This window comes from Ursus arctos, unplaced genomic scaffold (assembly GCF_023065955.2).
Source record: "Ursus arctos isolate Adak ecotype North America unplaced genomic scaffold, UrsArc2.0 scaffold_25, whole genome shotgun sequence".
In the NCBI taxonomy this organism is placed as follows: Eukaryota; Metazoa; Chordata; class Mammalia; order Carnivora; family Ursidae; genus Ursus; species Ursus arctos.
In genome coordinates, this window is record NW_026622930.1 from 8,995,272 (window position 1) to 9,021,154 (window position 25,883).

The 25,883-nt window shown below is 53.3% G+C and overlaps 1 protein-coding gene across 8 annotated transcripts in view; it reads left to right on the forward strand.

Moving 5' to 3' along the window:
• Positions 1 to 9,604: 9,604 nt before the first annotated feature.
• The window catches only part of SYNE3 (spectrin repeat containing nuclear envelope family member 3), a 94,042-nt gene continuing 77,763 nt past the window's right edge, over positions 9,605 to 25,883 (forward strand). For 3 of the 8 annotated variants that reach the window (XM_044389944.3, XM_044389945.3, XM_057318383.1), the window contains exon 1: positions 9,608 to 9,690. The gene's annotated coding sequence lies outside the window, so the exon portion shown is untranslated. Of the gene's footprint in view, positions 9,691 to 25,883 lie in introns of all 8 variants that reach the window. The other 5 variants (XM_048219856.2, XM_057318382.1, XM_048219854.2 and 2 more) reach the window with 4 other exon arrangements.

A 25,883-nucleotide genomic window follows, 5' to 3' on the forward strand; every position in this document is an offset into this window, starting at 1 on the left:
CTCTGTCTGCACAGCACAAGCGTATGTGTATGCCGGGTCGGGGATGATGAGAGTCTCCCGTGGCTTCACCTCCCTTCGCCCCATGCAGCTGCAGACCTGTGATAGTTCACACCTCCTGCTGGCCGGGGCAGGGCCAGTAATACCTTTTTACTTGAAGGGATTTTTGCTCATGTTCAAAAGCAGCCCATGTCTTTGAAAATCATTGTCTTTTGAGAAACTTGGAGCTCTTCCTGAGTGTCCGCCTTTCCCTGCAAGCCCGGTAGGGGGCACTAGTCTATTTAGGAAGCCTGGGCAGCAGGCGCCAACAGCAGCTGTCCCTGTCCTTGCACACAATGTCTGGGAAGTCATCAGCTTGCCGGATTCCAGGAAGAGTCCCTCAGTCCTCCAAGGCCTGCTCTTGTTTTAGGGAAGGGCTAACTTTTCTAACATGACGGTCACAACGCGTGAGAAGCAGTAAACTCGAAAGGCTAACAGTAAGGGCAGGAAGAAGCAATGACTACCAGGTTAACAGATTTCACAAACAAAGAAGTAGACGCTGGGATATTTTTTTTTTAAAGCAGCATTCTGGGAACATTTGAAAAGAGCCCTCATATGTCACTATGCCTTGAGCTTTAGAACCTCATAAAATAATTCCAAGTCACCAAGAAAAGAACAGTATATTCCACAAGCTTTGGTGAAGAAGTCAGGGAAATAGCATACATCAGATTGCCTACACAGATTATACACACATGGCTTTATTAAAGGGGTTGTGTTAGAAAATTAACTTCAGGGCGCCTGGGTGGCTCAGTCAGTTAAGCATCTGACTCTTGGTTTCGGCTCAGGTCATGATCTCACCATCTTGGGACCGAGTCCTGTGTCGGGCTCTGCACTCAGTGGGGAGTCGGCTTGGGATTCTCTCTCTCCTCTCCCTCTGTTCCTCCCCTCTGTGTGCCTGTGCTCTCCTGCTCTATCTCTCAAATAAACACACAAACTTGAAAGAAATACTTTCTTCCATCATTATGCCAGATAAACGATCCTATCCGACTTCTGTGAGGCACCTCCTGTTCGGCCATGGTAAGCCCTTTAGAAATACTTAGTTTAATTAGATGGTGAGGGATTGAATGATATTGGCAAACGGTTGGGTCTTTGCAAACTGTGAACCACATGTTGGGTTTGAGAGAGCTCAGCCAACACCAGGCCTGGAGACAGCTGTCCACACAACCTCTAGATGCTGTCGTAGTGTGCAACCTGGAATGCGCACTTAGAGGCATCGGAGAATATAACCACTGCGCGTTCTATGGCCCAGCCCCATTTCCCTGCTGTAGGGAGCCAAGCCCTTCAGAGGTTCTGTATGGATCAAGTTTTATTGTTTTCTGCCCTCTCCCCACCAGTAGACCATCAGCATCTGGTCCGACAGAATTCATGATTTCGCCTGGTCCCTAGCCCTCCCTATACTTGGCACTTAGTATGTGCTCCATGCATAATTCTCCAGTGAAGGACACGTCCCATGGTGAGCGATACAGGACAGTATCTCAGAAATCCCAAACTGCACGAAACTCCTAACCCCAACCACAGATACCGCAGGGTGTGAAGACACATTCCAGCACGAACACTAAGGGGGATACAGAGTGCAGTGAGACACTCCCGCTCCCAAGGGCCTCGTAGTCATGTGGTGGGGACAGACGCGGGAAAACAGTACAGAGAGTCAGTGCCTCAGGGGCCAGAGAAAGCTTGGTAGAGGGGATGGCGCTTGAACTGTGTCGAAAGAAAGGTGAAGAGCTACTATTTGAAAGGGAAGGACCATCCAGGGCAAAGGCTCCGAGGCCCATGCATGCTCCGGGGAGATAATGACACGTGGACATAGCCGAGAGCCTTGGGCTCTCCTCCCTGGGGTGAGAGAAGGTCACAGAAAGAGTGTAAGCTGCAGAGCTCTGGAGAGCTGCCCCTGGCAGGCATGTTGAAGGTGGAGGGAAGGGGGCGGAGTGGCAGAGGGGGACCAGGCAGGGACTGGGGTGAGCAGAGGGCACCTGTGCGAGGGGTTCCCTTAGGACTGACAGCATCTGGTGATTGGCTGGAGGTGGGGAGTGGGCTGGAAAGGAAAGACGGGGACTCGGGCTTATCCCCAGGTTCCTGGCTTGGTGGCTGGTGGCTTCTCCTTGCTGAGGCTTGGAATACTGGGAAGAAGGGGGGCGGGGATTGAAGGGCAAGTCATGAATTGCTTTCGGACATTCTGAGGGGAATCAAAATCATTAGATTATATCTAAAACATGGGGTCACAGGGCACCTGGGGGGCTCAGTCAGGTAAGCATCTGCCTTCGGCTCAGGTCATGATCTCTGAGTCCTGGGATCGAGCCCTGCATTGGACTCCCTGCTCAGCAGGGAGCCTGCCTCTCCCTCTCCCTCTGTCCCTCCCCCCTGCTTCTGCGTGCTTTCTCTCTCACTCTATTTTATTTATTTTTTTATAAAGATTTTATTTATTTATTTGACAGAGAGAGAGCCAGCGAGAGAGGGAACACAGGCAGGGGGAGAGGGAGAGGAAGAAGCAGGCTCGCAGCAAAGGAGCCTGACGTGGGGCTGGATCCGAGGACTCCAGGATCACGCCCTGAGCTGAAGGCAGACGCTTAACAACTGAGCCACCCAGGCGCCCCTCTCTCACTCTATTTTAAATAAATAAATAAAATATTAAAAAAAAATAAAATATGGGGCACATTACACTCCGATTGTTGCCTCTATAGGTCTGGGCTATAGATGTGGGCAGGGAGAGCGAGAAAAGGAACACAAAAGAACCTGGAGAACGTGTGCAGTTAGGGAAGGACAGGCCAGGGGACTGAGAGGAGGCAGGAGGAGAGGCCAGAAAGGACCTGACTGTTGCCTGGACGATGGGGCAACGGAGGTAAGCATGGTGGTGGGCACTAAACGATCAGGGTGTTCCCTGGACCTCTCGTAGTCTCTGGAACACGAAGGAGCCAGGCCAGTGGATGTGGAAGGTGGCTTCTGGCTGCCAACTTTGCGTATGCGTGCAAACCCAGGGTTTGTAAGTCAAGCACACGGGGTCCATTCCTTCTGCCCCAATTCAGCCGTGACACAAACAAGCAAACATTTCAGCGTGGATGGTGAACAGCCTTGACTCCCGAGGCGTCGTGCCAGCAAGGACCTTTCAAACACCCAAGGACACCGAGATGTGTGTGCTGCCTTCTCTCCTGCCCGTTCACCGGGCTGCTTCTCTCTGCCGAGTATGGCTTTTAAATTAGCCAGAAGATGCGGTGAGTGGCCCTTGCCATCTTTCTCCGCATGCCAACTCTACGACATCAAAGGAGAAATTAAAGACGAAAGTTCTTTAAAATCCTGGGCCAGGTGCAGCTCCGGCCGCAGCAGGGACTTGCAGCAGTCTGTCTGGAAAGCACCGGGTCCATGTGTCTGGGCTCAGCCATTTGCAGCAAGATTCTAACATGTTGTGGACAAGGCTCCAGCAGGGAAAGGGCCTCTCTCTGCTGGGGAATTGTCTTGGGCCATCAAGAACTGTCCTCAAGACTGCAGGTGGCACACAGACCACGGACCTGTTAGACACAAGCCCCTGAGGCTGGAGCACCACAACCCCCCCACCCCGAGTGTGGGCTTCCCCAAAGAGCAGAGCCCCACCTGCTCCCGGGCTGCTGGAGAACCCCCGCCAATGCCCTGCCCAGGTTCCCCCACCCACCCGGCCAGGCAGGGCTCCGAGGCCTCCAGGCTTCCTGGGCACGCTGCCTATCACACAGGTTTCCACAGCATCGCACATCCAGAACTACCAAGCCTGCCCGAAGCAAACCGAACACACAGCAGCAGATTTCAAAAACGTATCTCCAGGGAGCAAAAGAATAAAGGCTCGGTGGAGAAGTCTTCCTTGCCGCCTCTTCCAGACTTGGCGGCGGTCCCGAAGTTGTGTTTGCAAGCATTGTAAATGCACATTCGCACGGACGGGTTTGTAACACATGCTCATTGTCCTTATCCTCGTGACAGCTCCACGGGGAAGACAGGGCGACACTGGCCTCACTTTCTAGATGTGGAGATATGGGGGGGGGGGGTCCCGCCTGGCTCAGCCCGCTGGGGGACGCAGAGCCCAGAGATAGCCCCACATCCTTGTCCTTGAGTTTTTCACTCTGCCCGCCCACCTAGGGCTGGCAGCCAGGACACTCTCAAGGCTGCATTTAGGTTTCAAAACAAAAACAAACAAATAAGCCAGGTTGCTGGTCTCCTGTCTTTTTTCTTTTCTTTTCTTTTCTTTTCTTTTCTTTTCTTTTCTTTTCTTTTCTTTCTTTCTTTCTCTCTCTCTCTCTCTCTCTCTCTCTCTCCTTTCTTTCTTTCTTTCTTTCTTTCTTTCTTTCTTTCTTTATTTCTTTCTGATTTTATTTATTTGACACAGAGCGCGCAGGAGCAGGGGGAACAGCAGAGGGGGAGAGAGGAAGCAGATTCTCCACTGAGCAGGGAACCCGATACCAGGCTCCATCCCAGGATCCCGGGATCATGACCCGAGCCGAACGCAGAAGCTTAACCGACTGAGCCACCCAGGCCCTGATATCCTGTCATTTAAACTAAAATGATGAAGCTGTAAGGGCCAGCAGCAGAGGATGCTATGATTGAAGAGAAACCACACCCCTGGTGTGTTTGGCAGCCACGGAGAGAGCCAAGCGTGGACGTGGCCTTCCTACTACACAGAAATTCAGAAGACACGGAGCCACATTCATGATCGGAAATGCACTCAGCCAGCCCTGGGTGTGTTACGGTATAAAGCTGGAACTTAGGCGCTTTTCTTGCTGCACATACGGGTAATCAACAGAACCAGAGCGCTCAGTCCTGCTGTTGACACACGCTCACACCCCCACACCCAGGACAGACTTCCAGGCTGGTGCTCCCCCTCTCACAGCACATATATGACATGCAGGCCGGACAAACAGCCGTCCCTCCATGCCACGGAACACTACTCAGCAATGAAGCGGTAGGAGCTCTTGATTCAGAAACACTCTGGAAGAATCACCAGTGAATTGTGCTGAGTGAAAGTAGCCAGCCCCCAAAAGTCACACGCTGTACGATTCCACGTATGTACTATTCTTAAAATGGCAAAATTGTGGAAATGGGAATGGATGAATGGTTGCCAGGGGTTACGGAGGGGGACAGAGCAGGGGGGAGGAGCAGCATGAGGGACCCTTGGAGGATGGGGAAGACCTGCATTTTGATGGTGTCCGTGCCAACATTCTGGTCGTGATATCATGTTATATAGTTTTACAAGACATCACTATTGGGGGGAACTGGATAAAAGGTACAGGGGTCTCTCCGTATAATTTATCACGACTGCATAATCTATAATTGTCTCCAAATCAAATGTTTAATTTTAAAAAACCGTTTACGGCATTCCCACCAGAAACAGGAAGAGTAGATTGGGTTGCCCACTGGTGGGAGAAATACGGCAAGCCTCTTCTAGAAGGGTTTTATTTTTTAGGAATAAAGTTCGTCGATTGTACTTAACATTTTTGTTTCCATTAGTACTTAATCCTTGGGATATATTAATAGTGTTTTGTCATGCTAAATGACATTATTGTCTAATACTATCAAGAGTCACACTTTTTTTTAAACTGGGAGGAGTCATTGAGAGAGAATCTTTTCCAATTCTCTCATTTCACAGATTCAGAAACTCAGAAGTGACCCAACGTTACACAGCCACCCAGCAGCATTAACCAGGACTAGGACCCAGTCATGCCGGGATCCAGTCCTGGGCTTCCAACGGCTCTATATTTTTATAACTGCAGCACGATTAGTGGATCTAAATTAATATCCTGAATTACTCCCATGTCCATGCTTAGTGCCTGAGATGACTCATTGCCCTCCAGCATGGGTCCCCCTGCCCAGTTATGGGGTGTCTGCTGCGGGTGGGGACAGAAACTTACTCTGAAAATAAACCAGGCTGGCGGACCCCTCACCCTACAAGCACATAATAGGACCAGAGTGGGAAAGGACAGAATAACACTCAGAAGACTGGCTAGAAAGCCCCCCTGCTTGTGCTCTCTCTCTCTCTCTGACGAATAAATAAATACAATCTTAGAAGAAGAAGAAGAAGAAGAAGAAGAAGAAGAAGAAGAAGAAGAAAAAGAAGAAGAAGAAGAAGAAGAAGAGGGGGAGGAAGAGGAAGAGGAAGAGGAAGAAGAAGAAGAAGAAGGAGAAGGAGGAGGAGAAGAAGAAGAAAAAGAAAGAAAAGAAAAGACAAGACAGAGAAAGAAGCAGCTGGGAGCAGAGCCAGAATGAGAACCAGCTCTCCACACCTGGATTAGGGCTTCTCTGATGAGGGACCCCAGGAAGGGCCACCCCAGTGTGAGCTTTTCATCACTGTGTGGGCCCATGGCATTTATTTAAGTCATCATGAAGGGGGGAAGCCAGGCTAGGGACAGAGAAATGGAAACCTAAGTTTCCAGAACACCAATTACCACCTGGGACCCGAGTAGGGTCCCTCCTTCCTGCCGCTTTGACTCAGTTTACCCATTCATACAACAAGGGGTTTGGATTAAGCCAGAAGAGCCTCTCCAGTGTTTGTTCCGAGCTTCCTGTGCCGACTGAACATGCGAACAAAGAAAAATCAGGCTTGCAAAATAAGACTCGTTCAGATCACTAACCCAAGGCAGATGTGTAACAGACCTGAATCATCTCCCCAGGCTTATTAAATCAGCCCCTGCTTCCCCGCGGGTGGTGGTGGAGATGCTGGCTGCAGGGAAAGGAAGTGGGGAAGGAGCAGTAAAAATTTCACTTTTTGGGAGACATTTTGTACGTTGCACAAACAGCCCCCACTGCCAAATGAGTCAGAATTTCCGAATGGCATAATTTTAGGGCCTCCTTGTGGTTCCCTCTCTGGGCCACTTCTGAAAGGGAGGTCTCAGGGCGGGGTTTCCTGTGCTCAATTCCAGAGATGCTGGAGGGGCTCTCCCTCCCCTATCCTTTGCCAGAATTTTCTTTCCAGAGCAGTTTTTGTTTCCACTCCTTTCTGTAGCCATGGGTAATGCTGAAGACAGAGGGGAAGCCTCCCTAGTGGCAAACTCCCCCTTTCTCCCGTGTTGATTACTTAACACGTTCCCGTTCCGTGTGGACTACTTCGGATTGGCAGAAGACTGCCACAGAATTGACAAAAAATCACGCCCTGTGTTTATGTCAGGCTTAAGAAGAGCAACGGGAGAGTGTCCTCACAAATCATCAGGCCCTGTAAAGCTGAAGATAATCATAATGATAACAATAAATCTAACACCTGCACATAAAATATTTTTTATCACATACATTTTCACCTATGGAATATTCTTGCTATGCCCACTTAAGAAATGAGAAAACCCAGGTTCTAAGAGGTTACATGGCTTATTAGGGTTCACTCAATAAAGGAGCAGAACTGGGTCCAGAGTGTGGGTCTTGCAGCTTTGAGGTGATGCTCTGTGCTATGGGGGGGGGGAGTCTGGAGGGGCTGGGAGCTTGGGGGGGTCGGGGCATCTCTAGGCACACCACCGTCCCATTCAGGAAACAGTCCCCTGGACACAGAATCATTGCACTGTGACCTCGTCCGTTTCTCACTCTCCATATCCCCAGGGACTTGCACATAGTAGGTTCTCAGGAACTGTCTGATGAAAGACTGAAGAGCTGTGTAGCAGAGCCTGCCGAGATCATGCTGTACCCGGAACAGCTCCCGTGAGCGGGGTGCACACACTCCCAGGTGCAAAACCGCTTGAGATGGATTCTTCTTATTGGGCACATGTAACAGAAGAGGAAACCAAGGATGAGTAATGAGCAGAGAGTCGCCAACTCGGGCAGTTTACTGCCAGAGCCTGAGCCTTTTACCCCAACGGTGCCAAACCATCTCTCACTGCAGAAAGCTGACTTCTGATGGCCCGCTGCTCCCCCTTTCCAGCAGTGCTGGTGGGACCATCTTCCTCCCTGTGCAAAGCACCTCACCTCTGTGTGCCTTCATTTCCGTCCTAAGACAGACCAATTAAACTTCTAACCACGTGGAAGACCTCGGCAGAGAGGTCATGAGGAGGCACACGTGAAAGCATTTGGAAAAACAAAGAGGGTTATCCAAGCGCCAAGTATCATAATAATTGCTGCCTGCTGTCTGCCCCTTCAGCTTGGCTGTTGGAACCCCAAGGCTTGCGACAGCACCTCAGATGGAGGCAGAATGATCATGAGAAACACGATAGGACACCTAGAACCGGTCAAGGGGAAGCATGGGAGAGAGAATGGATAATTATAGCTTAATGTGTGGCTGACACTGGCATTCTAACTCCAGCTAGGTCTACCCCAGTGTTACTTCTGGGCTGTGGCATTCTTCTACTTTGCCCTCAGTTTGGAAAAGACACACACACACACACACACACACACACACCCATATACACACATGCTCAGCATGCACGCACACACCATTACTATCTGGTCGTGTTTTACAATTTAATCTTTGTCTTAGGACACTGATTAATTCAACAAATATGGATAGGGGACCTGCCAACCTCACTAAGAAACAAAAGAGTTTTGAAAACACCCTCTGGGAAGCAGTAGATCTGGGCCAGCTCCCTAACTCCTCAAGCTCAGCCCTCACCCTCTCATCTGCAAAATGGGTGCAGCCACATCTAGATTGTGGAGACTGGAGTCCCCACGGCACACAGTTCCACAAGTTGTGTCCTTAGCGGCTTTCATCCCCATCCAGACAGAACCTATCAGGCAAACATGTAATTACTCCGACAAAGATCAGGGCTGGGGTGGAGAGACAGTTCAAAGGGCCCTGGTGCGCTGGGAGCCAAAGGCAAGGAGGCAGATAAGATTCGGAGGGCGTGCTGCAAGGTTTCAGGGTTGGTGGAGCCGCTGATCAAGGCTGAGAGGATGTGTCTTTTGGGTGGGAGTGCGGCGCTGGGAAAAAAGGGAGACACTTTCCGCGGCCTTGAGTTGGTGGGAGGTCCAGATTATGCTTAGAATTCCCATTCCTGCGGCTCACGTGCCTTCGCCCCCTCTCGTTATCCTGGGGGGCTCCCATCCGAGCCTGAGGCCCAGAGATCCCGTGCGCGGTGGCTCCAGGCACTGTGGGGTGGGAGGGACCGGATGGGGCGCCCCCACTGTCAGGCCAGCTGATAGGTGTCACTTCCTTCTTGGATTTCGCGCCTCCGGGAGAAGTGCCCTTGCTTTTGGCCCGACCTCGGCTCTTGAGGGGGCAAGACCTGTCAGCCCCTTAGCCTTCTCCCCAAATCTGGACACCAGAGGAACTCCCTCCCCGATCCAACTTTCCCCGGGGGGAGAAACAGCTCCGTGCCATCCTCAAGGATGAGACCCCGGCGGAGGCAGGCAGGGGTCCGGGGATCCGGGCGGCTCCCGAGCCAGAGTGGGCAGCCCTGGGCTCGGGGCCAGGGGTGAGGATGGGGAACCCCCGCGGCAGCGCTCCCTCCCTCGGAGGGGTCTGCGATTAGGTGCCGTGGGGCTGGGGCGGTGCACCGGGGGCCTCCGCAGAGCGCGCGGAGCCGGGGGCGTCCTTCTCCAGCCCTGCCCCATGGCAAGGCCCGGGGGCGGCTCCCGCGGCTGGTCCCCGAGGGGGACTGGGCGGGGCTGGGGGCGAGTGTCCGGCCCCGCCCCGGCCCCGCCCCGCTCCGGAGCCGCCCGGGACGCAGGGAGGAGGGCAGCTGGGCCGGAGCTGCCCGCGGCGCCGAGCTCCTGCACGCTCCGGGCCGGGTAAGTGGCGCGGGAGCCGAGGTCCGAGCAGGGGCGGGGAGGGTCGGGGCCGCAGCCCCCCGCCCAGCCCTGACGCGTCCCCCAGGCGTATGGGTCGCCGAAAGTCGAGGGGACCCGGGGAGGCGCGCCCGGCGCGGGGGCGGGGGCCCTGCGTGACAGCTGCGGGCGGGCGGGTATTTTTAGTTTAAACCCAACCGTTCCCTGCCGCTTGCGAAGTCTCCGAGCCTTTCCGCTCCCCAAGCCTGGAGGTGCGGCCCCCAAGAAAAAGCCCCTAAGCCCTGGGCAGCGTGTCCCCGGCAGGCCGGGTGCCGCCTCCAGTTTTCGCTCAGCCTACGCTCCGGGCCAGAGGACCTGTCACCGCGGGCCCGCGCCGCCGCGTGTCCCGGGCCTGGGCAGTAAACGCGGGCGGGAACACCCGGTCCTGGCGACCACGCGCTCGCCTCGTAGTGCCTGAGACAGCCCAGAGCCCGCGCGCTAGGCGGGGGAGGTCGCGCCAGGCAGTCTCGGTTTCGTTCACACACCTCCTGGCTGTGCAGCTCTGGGCAAGCCCCTCGGCCTCTCTGAGCCTCATCCCACAACTCTCAAGCGGGGTTAGTGAGGCCAAAGATCTCTTGCAGGGCCTGAGCGACCCCCAAATGGATGCTGCTTAGGGTCTTGAGATTTTGACTCTATAGGGGATCTGGTGGAGGGACCCCAGTGGTCAACCCAGGAGCGGGTGAGTGCCCCATGCAGCGCAGCCAACCTCTGCTTCAAAACTATAAGGCTGCAGTGGGGTGATAATGAATGTTATTATTTTTTCACTTTGCCCCCAAAGCTCTGGCCCAAGGCTGCCCTGGGACCCTCTCCCAGGTCCCCGGTCTCTTTCACCTCTGAAGGGTTAACTTCCTCCTGGCACCAGTGGGGGAGACTGACATGCCCAGGTAGCATGCCCCATCCCCAGGGAGTGAGGGCAGGAGGAGACCGTGGGGAAAAGAGATGGTCCTCCCAGAAAAAGGGAGCATGTCACAAAATCACTGTCCTTCTGAGTTTGGCAGGACAGCCTCCTTCATCCACCAGAAGACAGAAAGCAGGCCCAGAGATGGGGAGTGATTTGCACAGAGCTGCACAGCCAAGAACAGAAGCTGGCTCTCTCAGAGGGTCAGGCCCTGCCTTCTGCACAGCCAGCAGCCCCCAGGGGTCAGGAGCTGGGAGGCGGGAGGGACAACTTGGTGCCAACGGGTTGTTTTGCTCTGTTTCCTGTAACCGTGCCCCAGCGAGGCTCTTTGACACGTGTGGGTCTGCACATTCCTCAAGCAGGACCGCACTGGGCTGCCGACAGTCACAGCTGTGCCAAGCGTGCTGGCCCCGGGGCGCCGTTTTCAGCTAGAGAGGCCCCTCTGAGGGCAGCTGGAGGGGGGCAGTGGGCAGGGAAGGCTTATTTCTGGAACTTCTGTCTTGCTGGGGGTCCTGTGGAGGCCTGAGGATTTGCTGGTGGCCCTGAGGGGAGGGCTGAGAATCCAGGCTCTGGTTTCTGCTTCAGGGTGCAGGCTGGCCCCCTGCAGGCACCCCTCGGGGTGAGTTTGAACTCCTTCTGTCTCCATGGGAACAACCAACCCTCTCTCCCAGCTGCTTTTCATGTTCTGTAGCCCTTGCAGACCTGGCCTTGCCTGGGTGGCCGCTCTGCCTCGTGATGCCAAAACCTGGGGCCAAGATAGTTGGGGGATCCTGGCTTGGCTGTAGGGTGACTTCTGCTCTGGGGAGGTAAGACTGGACAGGTCCAGCACATCCCCCTGAAGACCCTGGAGCCCCTGAGAGCAAGAGGGACCTCCCGTGTTGCCCAGCTGTTAACAGTGGGGGTGGCCACGTTAGACCACCTGGGTCCAGTTCAGCCTTGGCCATGAAAAAAGTCACTTCACCTTTCAGAGCTTGGATTTTCTTCCCCATGAGGTGGGGGGGGGGGGTAACCATAGTGCCCCCATCTTGGGTGCTGTGAGCATTAAATGAGACGTTCCATGAACAACATGGACAACTTAGACGCAGCAGGTGCAAGCAGCTGTCACAGTTTACGATGGGACCTGGCGGGGACACCTGAGTCCCCCCATTCCGCCGCAGCTCTGCCCATTCCTCTCTGCCTTAAATCCCCGTGTCTGTCCAGTGGCAGGTGGCCCTGGAGCCTTTGCACCCCTGGGTCTTTATTTTTTTTAATGTTTTTTTATTATATTATGTTAGTCACCATTCGGTACATCCCTGGTTTTTGATGTAAAGTTCGATGATTCATTAGTTGCGTATAACACCCAGTGCACCATGCAATACGTGCCCTCCTTACTACCCATCACCAGTCTATCCCATTCCCCCACCCCCCTCCCCTCTGAAGCCCTCAGTTTGTTTCTGAGTCCATAGTCTCTCATGCTTCATTCCCCCTTCTGATTACTCCCCTTTCTTTATCCCTTTCTTCCCCTACCGATCTTCCTAGTTCTTATGTTCCACAGATAAGAGAAATCATATAATTGTCTTTCTCTGCTTGACTTATTTCACTTAGCATTATCTCCTCCAGTGCCGTCCATGTTGTAGCAAATGTTGAGAACTCGTTCTTTCTGATAGCTGAGTAATATTCCGTTGTATATATGGACCACAACTTCCTAATCCAGTCATCTGTTGAAGGGCATCTCGGCTCCTTCCACGATTTAGCTATTGTGGACAATGCTGCTATGAACATTGGGTGCACCCCTGGGTCTTTGACCCAGGCAGAGAGATTTGAGAGGGGCCTGCCAGGGGACCCCATGTACCTGTGGGTCCTTAGGAAGCATTTCCTGTCTCTCCTATGGCCCTGACGGCAGCCAAAGCTGCCACTGCTGGCCCATTTACAGATGAGGAAACAGACGCAGAGGCCAGGAGTGGCATAGGTAGGATTTGAACTCTGGGCTTTTGACTTGCTGCTCTTCATTACCCCCCCGCAGTGTGTCTCAGACAATAGAAGCACGACGTTATCCGCTGGTCATCAGGAGAACAGTGTTGACAATGAGGCAGGATCCTGGTTATCATTAAGACACTGGTAGTATTTGCTGGAAAAGAATGGATTCTGAACTTTTTCTCCTTGTAACATCGAAAAGTAGCACAACAGGGCCACTGAGAGAGGAACCTGGGAGGAGGAGATGGAAGTTCTGGAATTCTCTGCTGACCCTCTCCACCCCCCCAGGGAGTCATTGTCTCGGGATTTGGGGGACGGCGTTGACCTGGGGCTGAGCAGCTAGGAAGCAGTTGGGGGACAGTCCCAGCAGCCAAAGCCTCAGTTTTGTCATCTCTAAAATAGAGATAAGAGGTCCCACACCTCCCTGCGGGGTTGCTGTGGGGATGAATGGGACAATGGGGGACGAGGCTCAGCAGAATGCCCTGCAGGGTGGGGACACATCGTAGGAGGAGTTACTGTGGTTTTATTATCACTAATCCTCCTAGTGTAACTGTAACAATGTGCAGCGGCCTGCACCTCTTGCCTGGATTTCTAGGCTGCAGACTCTGGGCAGGGAATCCCAGCATCTCCGAAATGCTTTGAAAGGCTGGGCAGAGAGCTGCTAATTATGAAGCTGAAAATGCAAATGGTAGGAGTCATTAAGCGATAGATACACCGGAAGTAAAGCAATGGCAAAATGGGAGAGGCGATCACCTTTAAATGAGTCAAAGATGACCACTGGGGGGGGAGGGCGCATGGGGGGTAAGAGGGGATTGGGAGGGTCCTGGGGTCTGCGACGAAGGAATTCACCCTGTAACTATTTGTAAGGACATGTATGTTTTCTGCACGCCTCTCTACATAGATCCTGTTCCACAGATTGAAGTGGGTTTGCTAAAAGGCAGGGGAATGGGAACCCCAAATCGGGGTGGTTATCTTCGGTGGGGAAGAGGGCACAGGGTCAGGGAGGAGCCAGCTCCACGCTCGGTGGCACCCTTATGTTCCGTTTCTGCTGTTGAGTGGTATGCTCGTGGGTGCTATTTTAAAATATTTTTATGCTTCATCTTTACAAATATGTATCTGTTTCTATACACACACACACACATATCCCATTGTGTATATCAAATCTTACGTGCAAATAGAATTAAACGGTAGTAGGAAATATGAAATATTTCACAGAGCCCTCTTAGGCAATCAGACTCTTGCCCTGGATTCAGATGTTGATCTGGCTGGATTTAAGAAATAAACACAAATCCTAGTGTATGCTAGACACACGGCTTCTTCTTGTTGGAGAAATCGTCTCCCTTTTCTGAAGTCCTAACAACTAGTAGGTGGTGTGAACACTGCCATCTCAGGTGATCAACCGGAGTTTTGAAAGTCTCGGTGTAATGATTTATGCTTATGAATCAGAAAGTCCTGAAATGTTTGAGGTGGGAGGAACCTCGGGTCCCCCGGACCAACCTGCTGGTTTTACGGCTAATGGAAGTGCCCCGGCCAAGGTCAACATTAGGCACCTAGGCAGGGAAGACAGGTCACTCTGGGCTGCCACACCTGTGTGACCGTCATCCGAACACCGCCTGCCACACCCAGGCCACCAGGGTGACAAAGGCCGTGGCCTCCTCCTCGGGACAGACAGGGAAACGGATGGCATATCTGAGATTAAACTAATGTGATCATTTTAATTTTAAAAAAAGTCAGAAAAAAGCTATACTGGTTAGGGCTTATGCGCAAGCCAGGCGGCTTTCAGAGGCTGGGAAACAAGCCCTCCATGTACGTGCCCTCGGGAGACTGCATGTGCCATGTTCACGAAGGGTTTGGAAGTGACGGCTGTTGTGGAGAATAAGCCAGCCCGAGCCTTGACTTCATCTCATCTGAGCCTCTAATTTTACCCGTGGGGAAACGGAGTCTTGGCGAGCGGAAGTGCCTAGCCCAGGTCTGTCTGGTGCCTCGGGGCTGATCTGGGGTCTGAGATGGTGGCTTCTGGTCCCTGGCCAGTACTCTTCCCTCGAAGCCACCTTCCCTGAAAGTCTGTTTCATCTGCATTCATGCCATAGCACAAGGCGGGCTGGGCGTGCCGTGTAGACAGGCTTGTCTTCAGGGTTAGGCCCTCTGGCTCATCACTGAAGCCTGCCTAGAAGAGGTGGGCCCCTGGAGTCACTGGTGGGACTCGAATTAAGCCGAGAGTTTTATTTAAGGTCTGGAAAGGGCTGAGCCCCTCCCAAGTGACATTTGCTGAAATAACACAGCAGGCTGACTCACTGGGGGTAGCCTCTTCCCTTGTTGTTTCAAAGATCTGGCCCTTCTGTGATGATGGGAGGCACCAGCCCATCCCCAGGCACACTGACCTTCACCTGGACCAGCCTCTGCTCCCTGCCGTTCGAAATGGGAAGCTGAAATTAGGAGAGCTCAAGGGTGCCTGGAAGTCTGGATGTCCTCTCTTCCAAGAACCATGGCCTCCAATGAGGTGTCTGGGGACTCTAAGTCTCCCTTTGCAATCTGCCCACCCTAGGAGAGGCCAGCTCACTTAAGCAGGTGCGTCCCTGCCTATCCCCTCCAGGAGCTCACCCTTGCTCTGAGGACAAGTCCCAGGCCCCCAGGCTGGCCGGCTGGCATTTCATGCTTTCTGCCACCTGGGTACCTTCTGGTCCCAAGAGACCACAAACCCATCCTGGACTTTCCCACCTCCAGACCTGCCCTCTCATTGTGACCTCTGCCCCACTACCCCCCTCCCCCCGCTCCTCCCCCCCAACACCTGCTAGATATCTCCTCCTCCTAGAAGCCTTCCTTCCTCCGGCCACCCAGCAGGGTTGGGGGTTTGTTTTCCAGTTCCCACTGTACTTTCCACTTGTATTCAAATTTCACCTGTCCTGTCTGATTCCCCAAGGATCGTGACCTCCTTGAGGGCAGAGATACAGGGTTTCTCATTCCCTCGCTTTTATTATTTAATTAAAAGGCTCTACACTTGAAAATCGGATCTTACAAACTATAGGGGTGCTGATGCCGCCCTAATGAGCACCCCCAACTGGAGTGGACGGGGCAGATCCTAGTGATTCCCAGGACACTGAGAAGAAAGGTGGGCTCCAGAGTCAGGACCCCAGGCTGGGGAGAGAAGGTGGGACGCTGGTCACCTCCCTTTGTGGCCCTCCTTGGAGACTGTCCTCTTGGAGAGCTCTCCATTTTCCTGGGCTCTCCAGGGCCCGCGCTCGACCTGGAGCCTGTCTGGGATCTGACATCTCTTGGCCCCCCCTGGAGCTCACGTCTGACGCGCATTCCCTGAGTCTCTCTTGCACTTATCGCCACCTGAAATCATCCTACGTATTTGCTCTTGAGCTAATCTTCCATCTCCCCTGCTAGCACGTCAACACCATGAGGGCAAGGACTTTTTTCTGTCCCCAGAGCCTTGCCCTGGTCGTAGCTGCTCAGTCCCTGCTCATGGGATGAATGGAAGTAGAAACTGACGGCCCCCCGGGGGGCCTGGCATGCTTGATCACGGTGGCTAGAGTCTGCTCAGCGCTCAGGAGTGGCCACCTTGCTCTGAGTGCTCCCTGCGGGGTTTTTCCCTCTCTACCCTCCCAACAGCTCAGGAGGCAGGCTCTGAGGGTCGCATTTTAGGGAGACATTCCACAACCTGCCCTCGGCCACTTTGCAGCAGAGTTAGAATTTAGCTCCGATTATGTGACCCCACAGCTCGTGCAGGGACCCGCCAGCCTCCCCTGGCCTTTCCATGTTCCCTGGTGGGAGCGCGCTGGGCAGGGCGCAGTGAGTCACACCAAGAACTCGGCCTCCTCCCTACGCATCGAGTTCTTTCTCCACCTCCTCCAGTGGCTCTCACGCTGACAGGCCATTCTTCAGAGGAAATCCCTTCTGTGGGGCCAGTGTCACGGGGTCCAGGAATGCCACAGGTTTTCCAGTGCGGGGGCCCACCCTGGGGCGCCCCACCCTGACCACACCCTTTTCTCCCTCGGTCCCCGGAGCCCCACCTGCGGCTTGCTCACTCGCTACTGAGAACTTGGTGACCACAAGCCGGCCGTTGTCGGCTGGATGTGAGCCAGTTGGGTTTGTCAGGTTAAATTCCTTCATTCGGGACTGGGCAGCAGGGAAGCCTGGCTTATGTAATTTGCCTGTTTATCTGTTTGCTGCTTTCACATTCAACTTGGCTCAGAAGTAATTGTAGAAGATGGATTCATAAAAAGCCCATCTGTGGTACCTCTTGCCCCCATTTCCTTCTAGGTAAAACCACCAAAATGCCTGGGAGGGGGGAGGGCAGCGGCGTTTGCTTGTGCGCGTGCTCCTTGGCTGAGGTGAGGCGGTGGCCCCGTAAGTCCCTGTACTTGTCCCCTCTGGGTAGCAGTGGGGTTTGCTGTGCGGCGGCTCCTCGCTGGAGCCACTTGCCTTTGGGAGGCTGAGAGGCACGAGTTTGTGGCTGGGATGTCGCCCTGCCCCGCACTGGAAGCCGTGTGCCTTGGGCCACCGCCTTCGCTCAGCATGCTGACGTCAGCTGAGCGGCACAGGGGAGGAAGGCTCCAGAGGCACATCTGCGCCCTGTGGCTGGAAGGAGTCTGGTGGGTGAGTGTGATCTTGGCAAGTCACATCACCTGCATGGGCCGGGCCAGTTCACCTGCTCCTGGGGCTGGTCACACCTCCCTGCAGAGCTGCGCAAGGGGCCGACAGGATCACTGGTGGACGAGGAATTCCCAGCTCCAAGTGAGCACTTGGTCCCAGCTGGTCTGGCTCTCCCATTTCCAGCTTCCCTGAGCACTCCCTCTTTTCCCGGGGTGCTCCCTAGCTGGGGAAGTGACTTTGGTGGCAGTGTGGGTCACGTGCACGGAGCTGGCCACTTCCGCCTGCCTCCGCCCCGGCACTCACAGTGGTTGGGTCGGCACAGCTGCTGGTGAGTCAGCCCTTGGCTCAGGTGTTCTTGGCTGGGGCCCCTGCTCCGGCCGGCCCCAGGGGCGCGATGGGCGGAGACTGCCGCCGCCATGGGAATAGTTTTATTGGGGTGTATAGGGTGCAGACTGTGTACCTTGATCGTTCGTTTCCCTCCCAGAGTCCCAGCCATCCCTAATGGCCAGTGTGACTTTTTTCTTTTATAGAATTGATTATGGGAAAAAGTCAGTGTCACCGCACAAGGCCCTCCGGTCTTACCCCAGCCCTGACCCCCTGGGTCCTTAGTACAGTGCAAGGGTGTAAACGAGTCTGAGTTTGGACTGGGGGCTCCTGGTCACAGGCAGGATGAATGTGGTGGCACGTGCTCAGAGCAGGGAATGACAGCAATTCCCTTCTCCGTCTTCATATCTTCCCTTTGACTTTTCCCCTTTATCCTTCTGATTGTGCAATGTTTTCCTAATCACCAGGCCTTCCCTTTAGGCCAGCGTATGAATCTGTGGACCTAGGGCTGCTTATCTGTGTTTTTTAAAAGCTCTCCGAGTGACCTGCTGCATGGGGCTGGCGGAGAGCCACTGGGTTTTGTCTCCGTGTGGTGCCAGCCTGGCTCTAATGCTTGCCTGTTCCTAAGTAGGAGCAGGCCTCGGGCACAAGCTGGCAACAGCTTCAGATGGAGTTAAATAAATGGTGTTTATATGCACTGTGTTTATCCCTTATGATGCTCTGTACATGGTAATTGATACTCTGGTTTTCTATTTGAGGTAAAGATAAAAATTCTCCTTTTAAAAGAAATTTAAGTTTAAATGGGGAGAATTAAAAAAAAAAAACACTAATGAGAAAACATAGTAAGAGCAGGCATCCCTAGATGTGGCCGAAATCACAGATATGATGCACAGATGTCCAAAGTATGTACAAACTGTACCTAGGTGACCTCAAAGGGCCCCTCCAGGTCCCACGTCCTGATGGATCTGAGAGGCGCTCACCATGGACGGCCTAACAAAACGGACAGATAGCCCAGACTGTTCACACCAGCCCCCTGGACCCAGAGGAATCTGTTCACAGATTTGGGGGTGATTCGGCATGAGATGTCCTCATCTTGCTTTACTCGGTGACTCCCCCTGCCCAGCAGGCCAGCTGGTTCTCTCTGTTGCCCTGGGTTTCCACCTCTCCTGAGTCATAGTGGCAGCTCAGGAAGTCCCCTGTGCAGTACTCAGGGCTTTTTTTCCCCCTGGAGACGTGGCGGCATAAACCAGGTGAATGCCACGTTACCGGCATCTGACTCCATAGGACCCTGGCACCCACATCGGCACAAGGGCAAATCAGGTCAGGGAACCGAGAAATCCGCTGCCCCAGGGCAGACCCAGCAGTGCTGGCCGCAGGCCTTGACCTCTCAGATGGAGGAGGGCCCTCACCCGTGCCCCCAGTCCTTAAACTATCTGGAAGGGTCATAGAAACCAAACTTCAGGCAAACAGACCCTGGCTGGCCCCAGCCGCTTTTCCTGCTTGTGTCTGGGGGAACCACCTGTTGCCCCCGTGCCTTTCTTTCCTGATTGTGTGAGGTTCCTGTTGTGTTTTAACTGGTCAGCCCGTTCTGGGTATCAGGGATTGCAGACTTTTTGCTGAAAGGAACAGTATGGAGGCTTCGAGATTTCCAGACCTCTCAGGAATGCTGTGCTTGATCGGTGGGGGTGGGGTGAGGTATTTCTCTTGAGCTGATAAATAGCATCAGCAAACCTTTTCTGTGGCGGAACAGATAGTAACTATCCTTGCCGTATGGGCCACACAGACTCTGTTGTAATTTATTCAGTTCTTCTGTTGCCTGTAATGCTCCGTGGCTGCGGGCCAATAACACTTTGCTTACGGATGTGGGAATTAAGAGTTTCATGTCATTTTTACCTATCATAAAATATTACTCTTTCCATTTTTTTTCCCCAACCATTTATTTATTTATTTATTTTTTAAAGATTTTATTTATTTATTTGACAGAGATAGAGACAGCCAGCGAGAGAGGGAACACAAGCAGGGGGAGTGGGAGAGGAAGAAGCAGGCTCATAGCGGAGGAGCCTGATGTGGGGCTCGATCCCATAACGCCGGGATCACGCCCTGAGCCGAAGGCAGATGCTTAACCGCTGTGCCACCCAGGCACCCCATATTTTTTAAATATTTTATTTATGAGAGAGAGACAGAGAGCATGAGCAGGGGGAGGGGCAGCGGGAGAAAGAGAAGCAGACTCCCGGCTGAGCAGGGAGCCCCATGCAGGACTGGATCCCAGGACCCTGGGATCATGACCTGAGCCAAAGGCAGACGCTTAACCCACGGAGCCATTGAGGTGCCCCTTCCCAACCATTTAAAAACAGAAACATCATTCTTGGCTGGAAAGCTGTATACTGAAATGGGCAATGGGTCACAGTTTGCAGGCTCTGTTCTAGAAGCCCCTGCTGCAGGGGAGGGTGGGTCTTGCAGATTGGAGCAAGTTGTTTTTCTAATCGTTTCAGCTCTGAAAACTAGTTCTGAGACAGGTCTCACTCTTTTTAGCCTGCTGCTTCGAATAGAACCTTAGAATAGACTTAGTTCCCACATTCAGCTAACCCTGAAGTCTAGTGGCAAAGAAGAGAGGAACCTGGAGGAAGAAAACTTGTTCTGTGCTGGCTGTGCAACCTTGGGCAAGTGGCTCAGCCTCTCTGAGCCTTGCTTCTTCCATCTGGAGAGGCAAGAATAGTGGGACCTACCACGTCGATGGAATGATCAATGCAAGTCTTAACACATACCAGGTACATAGCACACTCTCCAGAAAGGTCGCTATGTCTTCGCCCCTCTGCCACGAGTTCAGGAGCACAGGTGGATGGGAGGACTTCTTCCCTTCAGCCAGCAGCCCTGCACGCTAGGTTTTATTTGGCACTTTATGGAGAAGGGGGCCCAGAGAAGTTACAGAGCTTGCCCAAGGTCACAGCTGATTGTAAATAGTAGATCTAGAAGACTGTGTAACTCGAAGTTTCCATGCAGTGCTCTTGCAGGAGACCAGAGAGGCGATTAAATCCAATTCAGCTATGTACTTGCTGAGCGGTTAATGTAATCAGCATCTTTCCATTTACAGCCAGGCTCTTGTAACTCCTCTATGCTATGCCTCAAATTCTTTGGGGAACAAGCATCACTTGGGAGATCTCACAGACTCCCAGCAGCTTGTGGGGGGGCTCCAGGCTGAGGGTTTTCTGTAAATGTCTTAGGGCAACTTTGTCGCCCTATAGGGAGCTCTGGCTTAGGAGTCGCAGCCTGGAAACAGGCATCTGGGGAAGTCTTTAAGTTTATCTGACTCCTCTTGGGCAAGAACATCTGTGGTGTCTGAGTCTCTGTGGGGCTAGTGGGGAAGGCTCTAGAAGGTTCTAGAAGACTGGATTCAGGGTAGCTGCATTTGAAGAGTGGGATCATTGGGATCTTAGGAAACAAATGCGGGCGGTGAGTGGCTAACTAGTGTTAGGCCTTGGTTTCCCCTTCTGTAAAGTAGAGATGGAAATGTCATCATTAGTGGCCTGTTGCCTGAGCATGTGTTTGTCGGGCGCCTGCTGTGGGCCTTGCTCTGAATGCGCAAAAGAAGGCTGTGGAGGAAGCCCGACCTTGGATTGTGGAGGCCTCTGGAAATACAGCCCAGGCAAGGGAGACCGTTGAGGGATCGGTACATCTGGGCTAGCTGCAGTTAGGCTGCGAGCTGGGGGAGGGGGGCCGAGCCAGGGTTTCCTGCACCCCTTGCCCTTGTCTAAAGCCTTCATCAGAGAATCCAGGACACACGGACATTGGACTTGCCAGTCAGCTGCCCCGTCTGTAACCTGGAGCATCTCTCTCTCAGTTACCTGAGGATAAGCGGCTTGGACACAGGTTGCTGGAAACCCAGCCCCCACCTGTGAGTGGCTGGGAGATTGGGGTGGGGACAGAGGTGTCAGGAGTTGGGGGAGGGGTCTTAGGAGAGAAAGAAAGATGGACACAGATAGGACCAACTGTCCCCAGTTTGCCCTAGATGGAGGGGTTTCTTGGGATACAGGGCTTTCAGGGCAGAAACAGGGAAAGTCTGGAGCAAACTGGAACAATTGGTCCCCCTTGGTCCCCTTGGTCACGCCACCCTGACTGCGGCATTGGGCAGTTTGTGTCATGGCTGGGCAGTGGTGGAGAGGTCACCTCTCCCCTGAGCCTCAGTGTCTGCTCAGAGCCCCTGTGCATGAGGAATCACGGGCTCTGCTGTCCCCTGGGTGTGTGGGCGCATGACAGAAGCCAACCCCCCACCCCCCAGCCCCACCGCGGGTCCCAGAGCACAGAGCGTTTCATAAATGCTGTAGGGTGAATGGCTGGGGGTGGAGGGTCTCCACCAGGCTGGGGCAAATGACTCAGATGCTCGTTCATGCTTTGCCACTTTCCATGTGCTGTTCCCCGTCCCTAGGCCACCTCCTCTGTGACTCATCCCTTGGCCCCTCACCACAAGCAGTGTCTCCCACACCCACTGTGTTCCTTTGAGCCAAACCTTACTGAGCTCCCTAACTGGGCTTCTTTGTTTCTGCATCTTTCTCCGCATACACTGCGAGCTCCTCGAGGGAAGGTCCCCACTGCAGTGTTTCCTCTGTTGCACTTGGCACCTGGAGGCCCTGTAAAGGTTTCTGGAAAGAATGAATGACACCGAGCATGTAGAGCAGAGAGTCATTCATTCATTCTCTGCTGAGGCCCTACTGTGTGTCAGGTGCTGTCCCAGGAAGTGGGATGGGAGCAGTGGACATAACTGGCAGAGTGTCTGCTCTGATGGAATGTACATTCTAGAAAGATCTAGAATTCTCTAAATTCAACAAGCAGGCAATAACTGCACAGACCGTATCAGAGGGTAGCATAGGCGCTGAAGGAAATGCAAAAGGAAAGGGAAGTCACTGAGCCCCTGCCAGTTGTCAGCAGGCTGGGGATGGAGGCTGTAGCCCGGTGGGGGGCGGGGGTACTGATGGGTCAGGCCTGCCTTCCCATGGAGGCAGAAAGAGGGTACCTTCCCCTGGGTGGTGGCGGCCCTGCTGTGCAGTGTGGTCAACTCAGGGTTGGTGGCATGTGGGCCATCAGTCCCTTTAAGGAAATCTGTTAAAAGCCAGCATTGTGTGTGTGTATGTGGGGAGCAGGGAACACATTTTGGAAAGTCAGATGGTGTCTGGTGCCTTGTGTGGGAGCTGAGTGTGTGCCTGCCCCTCTCCTCAGGGTGGGAGTACCAAGTACCAGGCTCACATGCTGGCCACCCTTCTCCCCAAACTGGGTGGGTAACCTTGCCGGGGCAACAGCAAGAAGGGAAATGGGCTTGTGAAGGGACTGGTGGCAAGAACCAGGGAGCCCAGGCTTTTCCAGGAGGAAAAGGATCTGTCTCGCTCCAGCCCCAGGCAGGGGACTACCAGGGAGAGAGGGTCAAGGGGGATACAGAGCGTGACAGCGTCATCAGCTGCCATGGGCTGCCCGTCACAGTGGAGTACTGTCCCCTGGGACTGACGGGGAGCTCAAGCCCACAGGCCCTTCCAGGAGGGGTGTAGGGCCACAGTGCCCTGAGACTGGGAAACATGCCGCTCCCCTGAGTCCCAGGGGGTGGCTTCAGCCTGGTGCTGAGGTCCGGGCAATTCGGGTGGCACCTCAGAGTCTACAAGGATGTGAGTCTGGGGGTAAGACCCTCATGCTGAGACCCCACAGCACAGAGGAACAGAATGAGTCCACAAGGCAGGTGCCCTTGGCTTCCCACAGACACATCCTAAACCTGGTGTCTTGAAGCCCTGGCAGGAGCAGTCATGTGCTAATTATAATCTGCACAGCCAGCTAACAGTTGACCTTGGACTCCAGAGACGGGAAGGTTCCCCTGGGGTAGGTCTCCAGGGTGCTCTGAGGCTTGCAGATACAAGGCAGGGGTTAACAGTACAGGGTGTGGACTCTTCTGGATAGCCCAGTGGGTATCGCCTTGCCGCTTCAGCCGAATGGAGACAATTTTGAACCTCCGGGGCTTTGCTAAGAGGAAAGAAGGCAGCAGGATTACTTGCTGTGTGACCTTGGGCAGGTTATGTAACCCCTCTGAATCTTGATTTCCTTATAAAAAAGGCAATCATCCCTACTGTGGGTCTGAGAGTAGGTGGGAGACCTCAATGAGCTGAATGTGTGTAAAACTGAACACAGTGCCTGACACCTACTAGAAACTTAGCAATGTTAGTTCCCAGCCCGCTACCCATTGAAAAATCCCAGAGGGCTTCCTGGAGGAGGCAGTGATGGGTGCATGGAGCCATCGCTGGGCTCAATAGTTATTTGAACTTGCTTTGAAAGTCTAACAGAACAGCGGAATCTCTTAATGTATTATTAGAGTGTGTTACATGAAAGCCCTTTAATTTTTTTTTTTTTTAGACTGTGGCTACCACCTTAAGGAAATCGAAATTTTAACAATGTACCTATGATTCCACTGCCCTCCGAGAACCCCTTGTCTCTTTCCATATTCCTTTCAGTCTTTATCTTTTTTTGACACAGCTTTTGCATAATTTACCAGCAGGAGTTGGCAAACTGCAGCCCCCTGGCCAGATGCCACTTGTTTTATAAACAAAGCTGCTGGAACACAGCCATGCTGGTGGTGTGCACATTGCCCCTGACTGTGTTCACACCACAACGGCAGATCTGAGTTGCTGTGACAGACACCATATGGCTGGAATCTCCCCGATCCTTTCCAGAAAAAGTTTGCCGGCCCCTGGTTCAGAATGCCCGGAGCCTCGCAGTGTGCCGTTTTCTCCTGTTTGCTGCAGCATTATGGCATGGTGTGAACTGTCACATTTTTTTCATTGTGAATGGCCTAGAATATTCCATGAAATGATACCACAAACTTTTCTCCACCATTTCCTCTTTGCTGGACTGTTATATCGCATCTTTGCTTTTGTTTGGTTTTCTTTCGTTTTTCCTCCTTTCCTCATTTGTCAGTTTATTATTAATTTAAAACACTTACACGTAACACCTGCTGTTTGCCTGTGCTGTTCTAAGCATTTTACTGATAGAACTCACTTTATTCTCAGATCAGTGATAGAAAGTTCATGTTATTATTACCCCCATTTAAAAGATCTTATTTATTTGAGAGAGAGCAAGCAGGGGGAGGGGAGAGGGGGCAGAGGGAGAGGGAGAATCTCAAGGAGACTCCACGCTGAGTGGGGAGCCCGATGCCAGGCTTGATCTCATGACCCTGAGATCACAACCTGAGCCAAAATCAAGAGTCGACGGCTTAACCAACTGTGCCACCCAGGCGCCTCTCTTACTCCCATTTTACAGATGAGAAGGTGAAGTCAGAGGAGTCAAATCCACCTGACTTAGGTCTGACTGGGCTAAGCAGGCTGGCTCTGGAGGCTTAGCCGCTCTTAGGAAGTGTCCAGAAGAGGCAGGCCTTTGCGACTGGGTGGGAGGGGGGGTCTAGGGCAGTGACTCACCCGGACGAGCCCTGCCCTGCACTCCCTGTCCTGCCCAGCCCCACCGCCCCACATCACCCAGATTTGGCTCTTGTCTAGTCTTCCTTGCCACAAGCCAGGCAGCTAGGGCCCTTTGACCACACATTTTGTTGTTTTGTGGAAAAGAGGGTTGGCCGCCGATGCTGAAGAGAAAGAAGGTGCAGGGCCAAGGTGTGGGTGATACCAGCAAGAGTAGATCAGAGACTCCGCTTTGTGGTCAGAGGGCTCCCGGGCTTGCTCAGTTGTTGAGTAAGTGATACATTTGCAAATTCTCTAGTCCAACTGAGAAGACCACCACCAAACATGCAGTGTAACTGTCCAGCGAAACAGAACAGCTAAGGATGGTTTGTGACATCCACCCGTGGAATGTTCTGGGTCACTTGCAACAAGAACTGTTCACGGTTAACAACCTGGGTGGCGTGTAGCAGGCTTGGTGTTAGTCTTCCCTGAGTCAGGGGGCCTCATGAGACCTGCAGACCTCACCAGGAGGACAGGCAGGCCCAAAAGGCGACATGAGATTCCTCGCTCAAGGAGCCCCCGTGGCGCACCCCAGAGGGTCTCAGGGGACAGACTAAAGTCCCTGGTTCACAGAGACAGTGAGTGCTTCCCACCGGACACGTGGACTGGTGGAGACATGTGGTCTCAGGTTGAGAAACGCTGCATTCTAGAGATGGGGAGTGGGAGGAAGACTATGGGAGGACGCTGAACGCCGAGCCCATCTTCCAGAAGCCAAACGAGAGGCTGAGCCGTCAGGCCACCCAAGGGTGCAGGACCTGGTCGGTTCTCTTCCTTTGTATGATCTTCACGCCGACCGACAATCGCATCATCTGGTGCAGGGGAGGCGTTGAAACGGGATTTGCCATTAAAGGCACCTAGCCTCTCCCAGGCTTTGGAACGGAGGGAAAGCAGGCCCGGCGTGGTTC